The sequence below is a fragment of the Cucurbita pepo genome, chromosome 10 (assembly GCF_057944985.1).
Source record: "Cucurbita pepo subsp. pepo isolate OVF chromosome 10, ASM5794498v1, whole genome shotgun sequence".
In the NCBI taxonomy this organism is placed as follows: Eukaryota; Viridiplantae; Streptophyta; class Magnoliopsida; order Cucurbitales; family Cucurbitaceae; genus Cucurbita; species Cucurbita pepo.
In genome coordinates this window covers 11,783,403-11,796,198 of record NC_141807.1, presented here as the reverse complement: position 1 = coordinate 11,796,198, position 12,796 = coordinate 11,783,403, and the positions used below count along the sequence as shown (strand labels likewise).

Genomic DNA, 12,796 nt, shown 5'->3' with positions numbered 1-12,796 from the left:
GTGATTTTTACATCATAAACCCTAAATGTCTCATCATCAATAATAGTGAAAATAAAAAAAATATCAAAATATTAATAACAAATAGTTTGGATTGGTGATGCGGGGGATCGATAATTGTGAAAATGAAAAAATATAATAACAAATTAAATACTTTCTTTTGGAGATGCGGGTTATCAATCCCCGTACAACTCGCATGCAAAGCGAGCACTCTACCATCTAAGCTACATCTCCACAATTTTTACGTCACAAAACCCTAAACGTCTCGTCATGAATAATAGTGAAAATGAAAAATATCGCTACTCATTATGTCATAAATAAGGAAATATTGAATAGAAATAAAATAGTAATAACGAATAGTTTCTTTTGGAGATGCGAGGTATCGATCCCCGTATCTCTCGCATGCTACAATCCCACGATTTTACATTTTACATAAAAAAAACTCTAAACTTCCCGTCATCAATGATATTGAAAATGAAAAACTATCCCCGCTTATTATGTCATTAATATGGAAAAATTTAAAAGAACTAATATATTTAGTAATCGTTTCCTTTGTTAATGCATGGTATCGATCCCAGTAATTCTCACATGGGGTGCGAACGCTCTACCATCTAAGCTATATCCTCAAGATTCTTATGTCACAAAATCCTAAACATCTCGTCATCAATAATAGTGAAAATAAAAAAATAACGCTATTCATTATGTCATAAATAAGGAAAAATTGAATAGAAATAAGATAGTAATAACAAATAGTTTCTTTTGGAGATATGGGGTATCGATCCGATCCCGGTACCTCTTGCATGCTAAGCAAGCAATCTACCATCTAAGCTACATTTCCACAATACTTATATCAAAAAACCCTAAATGTCCCGTCATCAATTCTAGTGAAAATGAAAAAATATCTCCGCTAATTATGTCATAAATAAGGAAAGGTTGAATAGAAGTAAAATATTAATAACGTATTTCCCATCATAAGCTACATCCCCACAATTGTTGCATCATAAAACCCTCAAATTCCCATCATCAATAATAGTGAAAATGAAGAAAATCTAGAGATGCAGGGTATCAATCCCCATACCTCTCGCATGCAAAGCGAGTGCTCTACCATCTAAGCTATATCCCCACAATTCTTATGTCACAAAGTCCTAAACATCTCGTCATCAGTAATAGTGAAAATAAAAAATTATCCGAGCTCATTATGTCCTAAATAAGAAAAATTTGAAAAGAAATAATATATTTTGTAATCGATTCAACTGGAGATGCAAGGTATTGATCCCCGTACTTTCCACATGAGAAATGAACGCTCTACCATTTGGACTACATCCCTACGATTCTTACATCAGAAAACCTTAAACGTCCCTTCATCAATAATTGTGAAAATGAAAAAGTATCTCTGCATATTATGATATAAACAACGACCAAGGAATTTCCATACCTCAAGGTCCAATTACAAGGACGAGAGCCAAGAAGCTACAACAAACCTTATACAGTTATATTCAAGCTATGGTGAGCTCATCAAAGGAAATTCTAGAAGACGTTGGTGACCTCCCTTATATGTTATGCAAAGTTGAGCTTCAAGACAGAGTTGAATTAAATGCACTTTAAGTTGCATTTAATGAACTCCGCTGAATTTATCAATAGTCCAAGGATGACTAATAAGCCCATTTTATTATTTGCATTATTTAATTATAGTTTAACTATTTGTTTTCATATTTAAGCTAGTTTTAAATATAGGAGTTAAGGTTATATTGTAACCCACATAGGTTACTATATTCCACCATTAACCAGCCATTTTAATATGGAGGTTATGGTATTTCTCATTTACTAGCCCATTTAATTTTGGAGTTATGTATCACATAGGTTACGGTTTGTAAAGGCTATATAAAGCCTTCTTTTCTTTGATTAGACATCAGATTTTGGAATTGAGAATTGAATTTCTATTTTAGCTTTGTTGAGAGCTAAACTTTCTTTGCAAATTCTTGTGTTTAGAACTTGCATGTAGAGTCATTCAAGTGGTATTGATCAAACCTCTTGTGGAGTGATTCGAATCACGAGTTTAGAAACGAGTTTTCTTTACTCTTGATCTTGATCATCAAGGTAATCCGTTTCATACTTTCCCTTGGGTTGATTTCCATATCATATTATGTCATAAATAAAAAAATATTGAATAGAAATAAAATATTAATAATAAATAGTTTCTTTTGGAGATGCGAGGTATCGATCCTCGTACCTCTCGTATGCTAAGTCGTACCTCTCTTATGCTAAGCACAGCTACATCCCCACAATTCTTGCATCACAAAACCCTAAATTTTTCATCATCAATAATAGTGAAAATGAAGAAATATTGCTACTCAACCTGTCATGAATAAGGAAAATTTGAAAAGAAATAATTTTCAATAATATATTTAATAATAGATAGTTTTATTTTGGAGATGGGTGGTATCTATCCCCGTACCTCTCGCATGCAAAGCAAGCGGTCTACCATTTGAGCTACATCCCCACGATTCTCACGTCACAAAATCCTAAACGTCTCGTCATCAATAATAGTGACATGAAAAACTATCCCTGCTCATTATGTCGTAAATAAGAAAAAATTGAAAAGAAATAATATATTAGTGATCGATTCATTTGGAGATACAAGGTATCGATCTTCGTACTTTCCACATCGGAAGCGAGCGCTCTACCATCTGAGCTACATCCCCACGATTCTTACATTAAAAAATCCTAAACCTCCCGTCATCAGTAATTGTGAAATGAAAAATATCTTCGATCATTATTTCATAAATAAGGAAAGATGTAATAGAAATAAAATATTAATAACATAGTTTATATATGTGTCACTTGTGTTATTTTAATGTATTTATTTACTTGGTAAATGTCTTTCATACTACAATCTCTTGAAGGGGCATTTTGAGAATCGAACTTTCATAGCACTAGACCAAATGCCCTTGTTATACCACTTGAAACGTATGTATGAAGCCTAATGCCCTTGTTATACCACTTGAAACGCCCTTGTTATACCACTTGAAACGTATGTATGAAGCCATGAAGCCTAATGCCCTTGTTATTCCACTTGAAACGTATGTATGAAGCCTTAGGCCTAGGTATTATACCACTTGAAACGTATGTATGAAGCCTTAGGCCTAGGTATTAAGGTCGTATTGCAGGAAACACGTGAAGTCCTTGGATGTAGAATTTGTCTTGGAGAATACCTTGGATGTAGAATTTGTCTTGGAGAATAAAGCCTTGGGATGAGATGTTAAGAAAGACTATGAGTATTAAGAGTATGATGGTAAGTGTAAAATGTCGAATATGAAGTTAGGTTGAGTTCGAATATGATGTCCTTAGATAAGAAAAGATTTAAACATAGGGGCATTTCAAGAGAATCATACCACTAAACCAAATGCCTTTTCTTGAACACTAAATATTTTTAGCTTCTACTTAAATATATTTTTCTCTTAGTAGTTGGAGGGCTATAAAACAAAAGGTTGAATCGTTATAATATACAAGGGTTATCAAATAAACCAACAACCCAACAAAAGAAACAAACTAATCAATTTTGGATGGATAGATTCGGTTTAGTTCATTAGTTTGTTTGATTTAATTTTTCTATTTTGCCTCGTATGACAAGAAAATAAAGTTGTATTGAATGCACCTCAGTTTCATTTATGACAAACTCATATGAAACATAATTGCATTAATAGTACTCACAGTTGGAGTCTATAAGCATTTCATGAACTTCAGTGCAATTCATGCTTCATTAAAGAGGAGATAAACTTTAGTTAGGTAAGGGGAACTTTAAATTACTTCATGTGGAGCTTCAATTACTATATGCTAGTTACAAGCTTTAGGATTGACTAATTCGACACGAATTCATGGATTTAGGGAAATTTTCGTGTAATTATCAACTACAACTTATGTTTTCAAATTTTTAGGACATAATTTGGGTAGTTGTTTTTATGAGTCGTAAACTTGTTTCTTTGCATAATATGGATTTAGTTGAACTATTATTATCGATAAGATGGAGAAAGAAATTGTCTTTGAATTGACTAATAGACCTTGGTTCATCGTTGTTGCCTTTTAACTTGTGATTTTGCAAAAAGCTTAACTAATATGAACTGTCATGTCACAATAATATATTCTACACATCATTCAAGATGGCAATAAAATGAAGTTAAATTGAACGCACTTTAGTTTCATATCTGGCATGTTCAAGATAAAACATAATTGTATTAATGATATTGAGTCTGGAGTCTATAAGAATTTAATGATCTTAAGAGAAATTCCTGTTTTATTAGAGGATACCAACTTTATTTATGGTACTAGGAGTTCAAGAATCTAGATTTGAATCTAGTTAAGTAACGGTAAGATTTAAAAGTTTTGAATTCTAGACCAAATTTGTACCTAATTATTTCTTTTTATGACTAATTATAAATTAAGAGAAAAATATTTTTGTAAAGATAGATTTATCTCTAAAGCTTTCGTGACGAAACCATATTCAGACTAGCAGTTTAAAGTCAGGAGATGCTTGGATGGGTTCGTAATAGAACTTACCGTTGAGATGAGGGAGCCTTCAAAGGTTGTGCACTCACAGATGGTGTTGTTATGTAGCGTTAGTCTGTCTTTGTGTTTGAGTTTTTTTGTTTTTTTTTTTTTTTTTTTTTTGTAATTGTATCCCAAACACTTTTTTTTTTTGTTTGGATAAACTTGATCAACAGCGTCTTATAATTTAATTTAATTTTATATTTAATGTTGTGTTTTCTTAATCTCATTTTAATTTTACAACATTTTCTTATTTTATATTAATTTACTTTTATTTTTATTTGTTTTCACTCTCAATTTTAGTTTCTATTTGAGTTTTGAACCCTTAAAAGTTGGTTGTGACAGATTGGTATCAGCCAGATTTTAAATTATATAGATTTTTTCTTAGGATAAAGAGTCGTATATCTCTATGACTCAGCTCGATGACACGTCTCTCAACGACCAAGTAAGCAGTATATGATATGTTGTAAAACTTGTATGAATTTATTGTATGTTTTGATTTTCGTGGTAGTTATAAAATGTCCTCGGACGTTAAAGAGTGAACGTTAACTATATAAGACAATACTGGATCAACGTTATAGTGTCTAGATATGGTGAGGAGGAAAAGAGTGGTCATGAGATATCTGACTAGCCTTTCGAAAACAGAGAGTTGTCGTTGCAAGGGCGAGACCTCTAATCCATGAAATTTTGGTACTAGAAATGAAGAAACTGGAGATGGTCCCCAAACGTCTCTATGGACCATTTCCAATCGCACTTTCTTCTGTTCCCTGGCAGCGTCAACCAAATTAACCCTACGGCATGACAATCCTTGAGCTTCCACTCCTCCGTGGTCATGGTATCCAGCTTCACCCCCAAAATGGGTTCCTGAATATCTTTCTCGTACAGATAATCTTCAATCTGCATCTTCTAGAAACTGATATCGAATCCATCAAACTTTTCAATTCCAGTCTTTGAACTTTCCATCTTCACAGATCGTGGTGAATCTCTCCTCGCTCTGATACAAGTTATTAGAATCACACAACAATGCACACACTTGATCTAAATGAACACAAAGAACGTGATAGAGAAAATATAAGAAGAAATATTGACTAATGGTTTTGTATTAATGACTTCTGGTATGCAAAGAGAGGATATGGAGAATGAGAAATGTACATTTAGGAAGCACTGACTAATGGGTATACATATGATTTCAGTTTATTATATATAGCTTCACTACATGTAACCGCCTCCTATATATAATTATTTAGTATATATATCTCTATCAGATTTTTACTATAAATAGTCAGCCTTCATATCCAACCTTCTAGCGCCCAAATAGTCAGGGATTGACATCCTGCTAGAACACAAAGTCATGTACATGCCCCTAGAAAAATGCCTAGTAGTAACGGAGTCTAACCCAACGATCATTCAGACAAACATCCATCAACCAAGAGGGATGAAAATGATGACGATAGTACAGTTGAGAAAGAATCTTAGCCATAATGAATCTACACTTGCTGCCATTGTTGTATTTGAAAAGGGGAGCTCAAGTGTGCCAACCTCAACAAAAACTTTATTGCCACTACATGAATACCATGACCCAAAACAAGAAGGTCAGATATTGGGTTTTAACCTCACCAAGAGAGATAAATCACAAGATTAGTTTTATGTCGCCTACCACAAATAGATGTCATGTGGCTCAGCCTGAGCTAGTTGGATTCTACAAATAGCAAAATGTCATGTTCACAGTCGGGTTTATTTGACTTGCAAAGGCTCTTGTCAGTGATCACTCAAATGCTTGGCAAAGCCACCAAGCCAACACCTCTACTGAAGAAGGGAGACAAAAACAAACCACTAAAGCAACACATGTTCACACAAAAATACCATCCAGACGGATGTAGAGAAGGGTCGACCACGATAATTTCAAAGCAAATAGAGAGTTATGATAAGTTAAGGTTAGATCAACTTTGAGTTCAAAGCAACAAGAACCAAAGACTGGTGCGAAAATTCTATGGACTAGTCGAAGTTATCCACAAGATTAGGAAGACATCATATAGGATTCAATTGCTTCTATCGATACAGACTAACCCTGTTGTCCACGTCAGTAACTTGAAACGTTATTATTCCGACCAAGAAAACATCAAGTAAAAGCAGGTGGTATGACATCATGCAAAGAAGAAATTGTTTCAAGCGAAGAAAGTAGGATAAACACCAACAAAGAAGACTTGATGAGTTAACAAACCGAGAAGTGATTTTCAATAGCTCCTAGTAGGTTGGAAAAGACTCCAAAATACTGAGATCAGCTAGAAGTGTGTCGGGAGACCTAAAGTCAGCCTCATCCTACAACGTTGAGTTTATGAAGAGCCGGTTGATAGAGATATTGACAAATTGTGTAAGGGCAGATGTCGCGGTCATGATTGGCCGAGGCATGTTGCCTGTGGCTGCATGTTAGATGTCTCAGCTATTCTTGTAAACGATTTGTGATTCATGGTGGCATGCTCATTCCAAACACCTTTTACTTGCTTTCATCTTAGATAGGCTTTTACTATTATTGTTGTGCCAATACGGGGTGTATGATTAGCCCTCAAAATCATATCTACACCCATCAGGACTAAAATGTCCCAAAATGTACTGTAGGAGAACGTGACCAGTTGTTGTTTCTTCACTTTTAGCTTATAACATTGCTTTATTTGAAATTGTTTTTAACGTATTTCCTCGCTCACATTTTCTAAAATATTTCTTCTAAATGTGATTCGAACATACACTACTATTGTTCGTTCAGTCTAAATTTTGTATGGTTGACTTGTTCATTGGATTAGAACAAATGTCACATAATCATTGTCTCACTACTGCAAGAGTGCGATTGTGACACTTGTCTTCCGTTCAGTTGTGGGCCGCATCTTCTGACTAGTTACGTGAGTTTGGCCTGGAGCATACGTGTAGGTTGAAAAAGAAATGGTTGGATGCGGATTGCAAATAAGGGTTGGGCCACGGAAGGTTTTTTTTTTACCACATATCGACTTTGGGCTAGTGAGTCTTGAATTTGGGTTCGTTTGAAAAAATTTGGTTTATTTTTTAGTTCAAACGAACCCAAATTAAACCTACTAGTTCCTTCTTCATTGCACGACTCACTCCTATTCTCTGTTCTGCCTCTTCTTGCTCTCTGAAACTTCTTTAAAGGCTATTGTTCACCGATTATTTGGGAGCATCTTCCTTAAAAGGATTGTGACCACAGATGACCTATGTAGAAAATTTATACCCCCTTTCTTAAAACCTTTAGCAGACAACATACCCAAAACAGATGCGCTGACCAGACCGCGCTACACCTCGTCTCACCACCCCCCCCCCCCCCGGAGCAAATGGATCCACCCAATCGATGAACACTCAAACCAAACTCGCCCATCCTTTTTGGCACAGGAACGCGAGAACAAATCTGAGTAATCTACAGTGGGGAGACCCCTTAAAGCAACAAGCGAGAATGGCTAGGCTGATAGCAGGGTTAAAAAAAAGGCGAGTATGAAAAGACGTATCGCATAACCGTCCCTGTAAGCAGCTTCATTCTTTCTTGATCTATGAACCGACTTTATGAAAAAAATCAGTCTCTCGGCTGAAAGTGTGACTGTTGGGTATAGATAAGCAGGACCTCTTGGTTCGAGGGAAACCGGAGATGTTGGTTAAGAAAGCTAAGCAAGCAAGTACAGGACGTTCAAAATGCACATACAAATTGATTGACATGATCCCTCTCCCTCTCTCTTTGGCTAGTTGGCTAGTTGCACGATAAGCGGAAAAGCATACCAGGTAGGGAAAGAAAGGCTGCTCGATCTCCTGTAAGGCACACCCTCAACGGCGAGCTCACCAGGCAATGCTATAAGTCCGATAGAAGTCCAAGATTTCATCTACTACGGACAAGGAAGCTCTTGGGGGAGCTAACATCAAATGAGAAATACATTCGATTACGACAACTAATAGATAGCGAACTTTTTGGTAGAAACTGAATGATCCCTTGGCTCGGGCAAGAAAAGAAAAAGGTAGTCGTACTCCTATCTTTTCCGTCGGACGATAGGAAAGTTTGAGCTGAAAGATTGAATCACACCTGGTAAGAAAGGCGCGCTTAGCAGGTTTCTCCAAACGTATAAACAAAAAGAGGAAGCAACCGGTTCTAAAGAGGTCAACGCATACGTGCTTTTTCCTTTCGTTTAGCGAGATAGCTTACCAACTCTTTCGGCTCATAGCAGTAGTATGAAAAGCGAAATCCTCATCCTGAGTCGAGTTCACATTGCCATACGAATCAATATCAGCCAAACCAAGAGCTTCTATTTTTTCTTTAACGAAAGCGGATCTAACAGTTTCGATAAAACCAACCTCTTTTAAAGAAGGAGTCGCTCTGCCTTGATCACCGTGGATATATGCAGCTCCCGCTTTACCTTTGCCTATCGTGAAAAGGAAAGTTCCCTCACGATAGGCCCTCCCAGCTCCCGAACGTCTTTCTATCAATCGAGAGAGGTATAGAATAGTACAACAAACCAACAAGACAAGAATGGACTCATAAGATGGGCGGTCAGGGAAACGATTTCATTTGTGTTATCCACCAAGGAAATGATCAAGGAATTCTCTATACACGGCTGAGAGATGACCGTATTGTTGCACATCCTGAAAAAAGTACCGTAGGCAAGCGAAGCTTTTGAAAATGAAAGCGTGTAGAACTCAGATCCACTTTCTCTTCGATTCGTAAACTTCGGATCTGATCATCATTTCGTCTCCGGGTGACTGAGAGAGAATTTAGGCCTGGCGTGCATCCGATTCGGTCAACAATAAGGTACAAAGCGGATTGATAAAATGGGCTTGAAGTTCCATTGTCGTTAGGTCGAAGATCTCTACTAGGTTTAGTGCACTTTGGTAGTTGCGAATGTTGCCGTAATCGAATGTCTTTCTCATTCGACATTCTCTCTTACCAAGCACTCATACTCGCCAGGGTTGAGGAGACAGTCCATGAGCTAATTGGGTTTCGAGATTGCTTATACGCGAAAAGAGCTCGCTTTCAACTTTCTCCTCGGTGTTTTATGCTCGGTTCTGGTTCAGGAAAGGGTCTCATCTCTTTCATTGGAGCACATTGATGCTAAAGGAGTCTTCGGAACCGGTGGAGAGGCTATGATGACTTCAGGCTATTCAAATAGCATGGCTGATACCACAAAGAAAGGGTATCTAAGTCATACTAGTGGAATAGATTTTTCATAATAATTATCTCGATATATGATACCAAAAACCTGCCTGATGACTGATAAGGTAAGGGGTTTCAAAAGACAAAAGAATGACAATTCTACGTGTGATAGAAAAGGAGATCTTTTTTTTTTTAGTGTGCGTGGTTCGCCTGCCTTCCTGACCACGGATAGGCTTTGGGGATTTGCACTTCGGCCCCTTAGAATACCACATCAAGGTGACAGGATTCGAACCTATGGCTCTCTGAAACTTCTTCATCGGTTATTTGGGCGCATCTTTCTTAAAAGGATTGTGACGATAGATGACCTATGTGACGACAGCGGACAACATGCCTGCCTTCCTGACCACGGATAGACTACGGGGCTTTGCACTTCGGCCCCTGAGAATACCACATCAAGGTGACAGGATTCGAACCTATGGCTCTCTGAAACTTCTTCATCGGTTATTTGGGCGCATCTTTCTTAAAAGGATTGTGACGATAGATGACCTATGTGACGACAGCGGACAACATGCCTGCCTTCCTGACCACGGATAGACTACGGGGCTTTGCACTTCGGCCCCTGAGAATACCACATCAAGGTGACAGGATTCGAACCTATGGCTCTCTGAAACTTCTTCATCGGTTATTTGGGCGCATCTTTCTTAAAAGGATTGTGACAACAGATGACCTATGTGACGACAGCGGACAACATGCCTACCTTCCTGACCACGGATAGACTACGGGGCTTTGCACTTCGGCCCCTGAGAATACCACATCAAGGTGACAGGATTCGAACCTATGGCTCTCTGAAACTTCTTTATCGGTTATTTGGGCGCATCTTCCTTAAAAGGATTGTGACAACAGATAGATCTATTTGACGACAGTGGACAACATAATGAAAAGTTCCTAGAAAGAATACAATAGAACAATTTCTGTAATGCTCTTTTTGAAGTCCGGCCTGAAGAATATGTTTCATTCTGTATTCTCATCTTCTTGGTTCAATGTTTAAAAACCACATTTTAAACCATATTATCTTGCATAATTCATTTTGATATAATTTTGTTGGGGGCATTTAGAGAATCGAACTTGAGATCTCTCACACCCAAAACGATAATCATACCACTTAGACCAAATGCCTTTATAGTAGATTTAGAATTCTTAGTTTCTAGTCTATATATTTTCCGTGCCTCAATATATGAAAAATTTATAGTAGTTGAAGATGCATGCCACGCATTCCTTTGGGTCAGGCCCCATTGATAACTATTTTGTTTTTTTGTTTTTTTTTTTCTTTCAAAATTGTGCTTTTTTTCTTTTGGAGGGGCATTTTGAGAATCGAACTCGAGACCTCTTGCACCGAAAGCAAGAATCATACCACTAGACCAAATGCCCTTATTAATGACTATATATTAAGTTGTTTATGGAATGTATCATCATTATTTCATTTATTTTCTTTGTTAATGAAATCCATGAGCAATTATTATTAGATCTTTTAGATCTAGACCGCTGTTAAATTATTTACATAGGGTTTGCGATAATTACGGTAGGAAAAAAGAATAGAAGTTATTTAAAAAATAGAAGTTAATTACTGTAGAGAAGTTAATTAAAGAATAAAAGTTAATTATTGTAGAGAGAAGAAAAAATAATAGAATTACTATAGAGAGAAGAAAAAATAATAGAATTACTATAGAGAAAATTCTTGGTTGACTAGATCAGTCTCCAAGTGGGAGAATTGTTAGGTTATGAAGCCTGCAGCTTATTTATAGCTTGGTCAACGGTTATATCCGGTAAAGCTATATTTGGTAAAGCTATATCCAGTACAGCTATATTTGGTAAAACTATATCAGGTAAACTATATGGTAAATAGCTATTTATAGTAGATGGTTAAATCGGGTAAAGCTATATATAGTAAATGGTTATATATAGTAGATGGTTAAATCTGGTAAATCTATATATAGTAAACTGAACTATATATATATCCCGTCCGCTAGAGCTTTGAAAAGTACTTTCTATTCTCTGTAATTCTCTCTTACTGTACATACGTGAAGTCATCAATAGAAAAATCCTTTTAGCCAGAGTTCTCCTTGTACTTTTCTCTATCCTGTTCTTTGTGTTCATCTAGATCGAGCGTGTGCGTTGTTGCGCGATCCTAACAGGCCCTTCTATCTTGGATAGAAATTTGTTACACTTTTTGACCGACACTATGTCTAAGGGGTCACTAAGGTTAAAATCCTACAAAATGGATCCATGGCTTAGTGGTAGAGAATTTGACCGGTCACCCGTTTGAACTTGGTTGGGCCCTTTTATTTTGGAGAGACACTTTTTACACTTTTAGACTGACACTCTGTAGAAAGGGTCACTCAGGTTGAAATCATGCAAAATGGGTCCATAGCTCAGTGGTAAAGCATTTGATTGCAGATCAAGAGGTCACCCGTTCGAATTTGGTTGGGCCCTTTTATCATTTTACTTTGTTTTCAACCTCTTTTAACCTGCAATCCGTGCTTGCAGAACCCACCGAAATGTGAGTTTGTAACCCATCCGGTAGGGTTCTTGGAATGATTCTCTAGATTGTCCCTTCCATGTTGGGAGTCGGGCCATAGGTCTTGGGTGAAGGAACCGTTGGTTTCTCTAGATTGTCCCTTCCATGTTGGGAGTCGGGCCATAGGTCTTGGGTGAAGGAACCGTTGGTTTTCTCATTGTCTTTGAGATAACAATTCTTTTCTATTTTATATAAATTTTTTAAATATGGGTTCATTTCCAAATGCATGCTAACACCCTTATTGTTTAATAAATGACATGAAACTAGTTTCACATAGTAACGTTGCCTTTTGCTCCTATTGGTGGAAGGATAATAGGTCGATTATACCTATAGGATAGTTTTAAGCGTGACAACGAGACTAATTTTTTTTTTTTTAGTTAAGAATTAGAATTATAACAATCTGCCTAAAACCCTCCGACTAATTTTGCTTCATTTCTAAATGCAAGCAGACAAAGTAGAAAAATGAAAACATGTAAATTGTAAACTCAAACATTTCAAAGAAATAAATAAGTTTTGATGGTACCAATGCTAACCAGAAAACAATC

General features: G+C 36.6%; 2 non-coding genes across 2 annotated transcripts; one reads left to right on the top strand and one right to left on the bottom strand.

The window, feature by feature from the left end:
• Positions 1 to 11,032: 11,032 nt before the first annotated feature.
• On the bottom strand, positions 11,033 to 11,104 carry TRNAR-UCG (transfer RNA arginine (anticodon UCG)). Its single transcript has one exon. It is a non-coding gene; the product is annotated as a tRNA-Arg (tRNA).
• A 990-nt stretch (positions 11,105 to 12,094) lies between these two features.
• On the top strand, positions 12,095 to 12,166 carry TRNAC-GCA (transfer RNA cysteine (anticodon GCA)). Its single transcript has one exon. It is a non-coding gene; the product is annotated as a tRNA-Cys (tRNA).
• Positions 12,167 to 12,796: the final 630 nt, after the last annotated feature.